General features: G+C 42.0%; 1 protein-coding gene across 3 annotated transcripts in view; it reads right to left on the reverse strand.

Annotated features, from left to right (window-relative positions):
* The window catches only part of GALNTL5 (polypeptide N-acetylgalactosaminyltransferase like 5), a 70,723-nt gene that overhangs the window by 52,024 nt on the left and 12,699 nt on the right, over window positions 1–6,000 (reverse strand). For 2 of the 3 annotated variants that reach the window (XM_081799832.1, XM_081799831.1), the window contains exon 1: window positions 2,016–3,701. The gene's annotated coding sequence lies outside the window, so the exon portion shown is untranslated. Of the gene's footprint in view, window positions 1–2,015; window positions 3,702–6,000 lie in introns of those variants that run through there. The other variant, XM_081799830.1, reaches the window with a different exon arrangement.

Here is a 6,000-nt window from a genome sequence, read left to right on the forward strand (position 1 = left end):
CCCCTGGTTCTCTGGACTATGCGCCTCATCTCTCCCCCATCCCCTCCCCCCAGCCCCACCCCCACTCCCACCAAATGCACAAACACGCACATACAGGTACACACTGAAAAACCGAAACCCTAAACTAAATCTGGATTCAGTTATTGGGTTTGTTTTAAAGTGTCTTTTCAGAGTCAGAAAAACAGACTATGCTTTAGATGATGTCACAACTAAATTTTCTATAAATAATTAGATTTTCGAGAACTGAAGTCATTATAAATGCCCTGCCTACCTCTAGAGTGGCATAATCCAGCCTGGTAGCCATAACCTCTTTTTTAAAACTCAGATCTTCTTTTTTTTTTTTTTTTTTTAAAGATTTTATTTTATTTATTTATTTGACAGAGAGAGACACAGCGAGAGAGGGAACACAAGGAGGGGGAGTGGGAGAGGGAGAAGCAGGCTTCCCGCGGAGCAGAGAGCCCAATGCGGGGCTCGATCCCAGAACCCTGAGATCATGACCTGAGCCGAAGGCAGATGCTTAACGACTGAGCCACCCAGGCGCCCCAAAACTCGTATCTTCTTAATCCTAATCCCCAGAGCCAGCATTCCATTCAAGATTCAGTGATTTGATGTGCGGCTTCCACTGATTCCAGATGGAAGGAGCCCCCCCACGTTGTTCCCACTTTTCAGCACACCGAGCTCCCCCACCTACCATTAAGACATTGACTGCTCTGTAGTTGATAAACTGTCTAAGCTGAGTCACAGGTGAAATTAGGCAGGAGTCTAGGTTGAATGATCTGAAAGACGAGATATTTTTCTGAATGGCTGACTTTATAGTGCCCGGATTCTGAGCAAATAGCTGATTGTGCGGAGCGGCCCTGCCTGCGTGGTATTACACTAGATGCAGCATTGGGTGTGTCACAAAGCCCTTGTGATGTCACGTGGGGCATCGCCAGCAGCCAGGGGCCCCTGCCTGGAAGCTCCGAGCAGCAGGTAGAATCTGGAACTTCCAGAGTTCAAAGGGTCCTTCCAGGGAGTCTTAGAATCCTCATTCCTCAGCCAAGGAAATAGGAAAAGCCTCGTCTTGGGCAAAATCTAGGCTAGATCTCATTTCTAGCTTTTTTTTTTTTTAAATCCACATGAAAAAAAGAAGCTTTCAGAACACCTCAAGGGACTCAAAGATGAGCCAAAGGGTTGTTTGGCTGCCTTTTAATTTTTTACTCTATATTACTCAATATTTAGATATTAGTACATGAGTTCAGCCAAACGCTTGTGAAATGTCTTCTTAACATGTCTGAGCAGATTTGACCTTTCCCCCACTGAGGAGGCTGACTCTGTTCAGCCTGGGACCAGACATCTGCTTCAAAGTAGGTAGGAGGCAGGGGTGGGGGTGGGGAGGGTGGGGGGGTGGGGGAGGATGAGTTGGGTTCTTCCTGGAGGACCAGGAATGAGAGAACAGAGAACATGCTAGCCGTCCAGTATTTTTCTGTAGGTATAAGGGACATAGAAGTCATGGTGCTACCCAGGGGTTGCTTAAGGGAGACAGAATAATCATGTGAGAAATTAGGGGGAGATACAAGATAAGAAGTGTATTGAGTTGCTACAGGCTGGTGTCTCGAAGAACCAAGAGTCAGGGGACACAGTTATCAGAACCAATTCCTAAGGGGGAAAGGATAATGCAACAAAAAATCCCACAAAAGGCATAGAACAAAGTTATGACCCTAGGCAGGTAGCTGGTAGGAGCTGAAGAGAGGAGGTTCGGAGGAGGAAGATGAAAATTGCAGAGGGGAAGGAATGTGGGGGAGAGAGTAAGGTGCATTTGTGACAATGATGGTCAATTCCATGGGAGTGACCAGAAAGCCTGGAACCTTCCCTATGGGTAAAAAGAAAGTAGGAGGCTGAAACAGTGCATGTTTTATCTCAAATTAGCAGGCAAGTTTTATCCTAGTTGATCTTAATTAAACAAGTATAAGGAGAAACACAACAGCCCTGAGTTTTACTTTCAGTTTGAGAAGGAAAAGGGAAACATATCTTACCTTTCTTATGAGAGGTTAAAACTTCAAACTGAGAGCCAGGAAAACCATCTTCTTTCTGGGCTTGTGTCTTCTGAGGGATAAAAGCAATGCTTAAAACAAAGGGTAGCAAAAAACCCCACAACAGAACAAAAAACAAAGGGCAGAGAAACAGAAGTAGGGAATGCAAATCAAAAGAAAACAGGCAAAAACATTTCAGTATAAAACTTGCCAATTATTGCATACCATCCCAAGCATTTTGGGAGACTGTAAGCACTTGGAGGAGAAGGTCCCAGACTAGTTCATCTCTATGCTCCATGACGCTGTACCTAACATGGGATATGTGCTGGTCGACATTCACTAAATAAATCCTCAAGTAACCAGACTCGTAAGACAAAGGAATTGGTAAGCAATGCCAAAATGTGAATATCTTTGGGGGTAAAAAGGAAACAGAAGAAGGAAAAAGGGAATTAAAAATTAATGCAATAATCTTAGTCTCAGCCCTGCCTGGCTCCCTCCCACCAGCCCAATTGGGCTCATTCATCTAAAAACTCTCTCCTGACTGATTCTTTGCTCCAGGCCTACAAAGGCCTACAAACCCTCCCCACACACTGCTCTTACCTCGAAATTCCTCCATATCCTATTGGTCAAACTCACCAACCTATGTTCTTTGTCCTAAGAACCCTTCAGAAGAATCCAGTCCCCATCCACTCTGGTTCCCAGCCATTCAAAGCATCAACTGCAACCATCCTTTGGATCTCTGTCCATCTCAGGGTCCAAATAGCATTTCCCTCAATAACCATGTAGTAAGCTTTTCCCATGGAAGTGCGCAGTTATCTTAGGCAACCCACAAGAGGGGTTGTGACTTGAGAGGTTCCCTCTAGAAATTAATGGCGTGCTGTCTTAGAGTGTGGGGGATTATTGTGGGCCCAGGGCTGGGGCTGTGGAGTTGGGGAGAAGGGAGAATCTGGTAATAAATGCCAGACAGAGAACTTCCTTTGGCTAATATCCAAGGAGGTCCATCTTATTTGGTAGATCATGTGCTGATTGCTTCTGCCACAAACCAATGTTTTGTTTATTTGATTCAAGGTTATAATAGTACAAGACAAAGGAATGTGTAAGCAAGGACAAGATGTGAATACTTGGGTGTGGGGGAAGATGCTTTTTATCTTTAGGTACCTACCTCCTGGTTAAAGTAGGTAAAGGCACTGTGTCCTGAGACCTGTGGTAGTCTATACCAGGGACACAAAGAAAGCATCTGTAATCCCTATCCCAGAGTGGCTCACATCTCCAATAGGGAAGAAGACATTGTTCAAGACATTGGTTCAAATTCTATTAATAGATTTGGCCAAATGAGACCAGTTCCCCTGGATAAATAATACCAAAATTGCTTTTGGTAGATGTCTATCAATGGCCTCTTGAGTGAACAATCAGTTTTGTCTTCAATTAATTAAAAAAAACCCAAATCATAATCTTTGGTTTTGAGAGGCCAAGAATATCTGCCAAAGATGCTCTAAAGATGAGAATTACATAAATTCTAGGGCCCTAGGTTAGTTATTCAAAATATTAATAATTTAATGAGAAATAGCCTATTTGGAGACTTCTGATGTGGGTAGCTCCGTTCACATGGAAAATAAGAATCTTGTTATACAGCATTATTCAGAATAGCTGAAACATGGAAGTAACCCAAGTGTCCATCAGTGGATGAATGAGTAGGCAAAAGGTGCTATCCACATATGATGGAATCTTATTCAGCCTTAAAAAGGAATAACGTGGGGCACCTGGGTGGCTCAGTCATTAAGTGTCTGCCTTCGGCTCAGGTCATGATCCCAGGGTCCTGGGATCGAGCCCTGCATCGGGCTCCCTGCTCGGCAGGAAGCCTGCTTCTCCCTCTCCCACTTCCCCCGCTTGTGTTCCTGTTCTCGCTGTGTGTCTCTCTCTCTGTCAAATAAATAAATAAAATCTTTAAAAAAAAAAAAAAAAAAAGGAAGGACGTTCTGACACCTGCTACAATATGGATGAATTTTGAGGATGTTATATTAAGTGAAATAAACCAGACATAAAAAGACAAGTACTGTATGATTTCACTTACATGTTGAGAGTAGTCAAAATCATAAAGAAAGTAGAAAGGTGGTTGCCAGGGGCTGGGGGAGGGTCGGGGAGGGGTGCGGGGAGTTCTTGTTTAGTTTTACAAGATGACGAGAGTTCTGGAGATGGATGGCAGAGATGGAGATACATAATGCATTTTATACCCCTGAACTGTATACTTAAAAGTGGCTAAGATGATAAATTTTATGTCATATGTATTTCATGACACATAAAAAACTGAGGGAAAAAAGTACATGAAGTGATTTATATTCTTTGACTTATGCTAAGAAAACTACCCCCCTCACCAGCTATGCTCTTGATGTGTTTTTTGAAGTTTTTCATTTCCATACCCACACTTTTGGCTTCCTGTCGACTTCCTGTAATGCTTGTTAACATTCACTTCTGGTTTGCTTCGACTGCTCTGTTTCGGGTGTCATTTTCTTTTTAACTAAAGCAAACATTAAAACCTCGAATATACAATGGACATATTTTTGTAAAATATATAGGCTAAAACCAAAACAAAAGCAGACAAGCACCCTAGCGTTTTTCTCCTGTAAGTAGATGTCCAAACTTCGATGAAATATCAGGCTCCGTTGATTTCTGGAATACTTAAGTCCTTCTTACTTAAAATAAAAGGGGGAAGTTTCTTTAGAAACTGTGCAAAACCAAGAGACAAAACATGATGCACAGCTCTACTGGGGGCTGAGCAGAGAGCAGCTGTAGAGTATAGAATACGTTTCCCTTGTCTCCTTTTCTTTCACCTCACTCTCATTTCTGTTTTTCTCTTTGTTTCCAGTCAGCTACCCAGGCTGTCACCTCTGGTAATATGGTCCTCGCCACCTCTGCAGAATATACTGTGGTATTCATACGATCACCACACTGGATTGAAGTCAGCTCGGCCAAGCACAGGGGAAAGCAGGTTTCCGTCATAAAACGATCACTGATTCCTCGTAATTGAAGGGAAAGCTAATATATAATTTAAAAAAACCAGTTTTTCCAATATAATTTTCTAACAGGGATGTGTTTTCCCCCCGTAGGTATCTGGATGTCTTAATTTCTGTTTTTCTCCCTTCTTACCCCCGGTTCATTTTATTGCTTTTCCTTACTAATACATTCGTGTTACATATGCTCTTGTGTATGTATGCTGACTTTCATAATTTAAAAAATTAAATGCAAATATCTTCTCCCATATCTTGCCTCCTTGCTTTGTTGACTATTTCCTTTGCTGTGCAGAAGATTTTTATTTTGATGAAGTCCCAGTAGTTCATTTTTGCTTTTGTTCCACTAGCCTTTGGAGATGAATCTTGAAAGAAGTTGCTGTGGCCGATGTCAAAGAGGTTACTGCCTATATTCTCCTCTAGGATTTTGATAGATTCCTGTCTCACATTGAGGTCTTTGATCCATTTTGAGTTTATTTTGTGTATGGTGTTAGAGAATGGTCAGGTTTCATTCTTCTGTATATAGCTGTCCAATTTTCACAGCACCATTTATTGAAGAGACTACAGATAAAGGGCTGGTATCCAAGATCTATAAAGAACTTCTCAAACTCAATACCCAAAAAACAAATAATCAAGTCAAAAAATGGGCAGAAGACATGAACAGACACTTCTCCAAAGAAGACATACAAATGGCTAACAGACACATGAAAAAATGTTCATCATCATTAGCCATCAGGGAAATTCAAATCAAAACCACATTGAGGTACCACCTTACACCAGTTAGAATGGCAAAAATTGACAAGGCAAGAAACAACAAATTTTGGAGAGGTTGTGGAGAAAGGGGAACCCTCTTACACTGTTGGTGGGAATGCAAGTTGGTACAGCCACTTTGAAAAACAGTGTGGAGGTTCCTCAAAAATTTAAAAATAGAACTACCCTATGACCCAGCAATTGCACTCCTGGGTATTTACCCCAAAGACACA

The sequence above is a fragment of the Leptonychotes weddellii genome, chromosome 12 (genome assembly GCF_054177405.1).
Source record: "Leptonychotes weddellii isolate Sample4059 chromosome 12, ASM5417740v2, whole genome shotgun sequence".
Classification (NCBI taxonomy): Eukaryota; Metazoa; Chordata; class Mammalia; order Carnivora; family Phocidae; genus Leptonychotes; species Leptonychotes weddellii.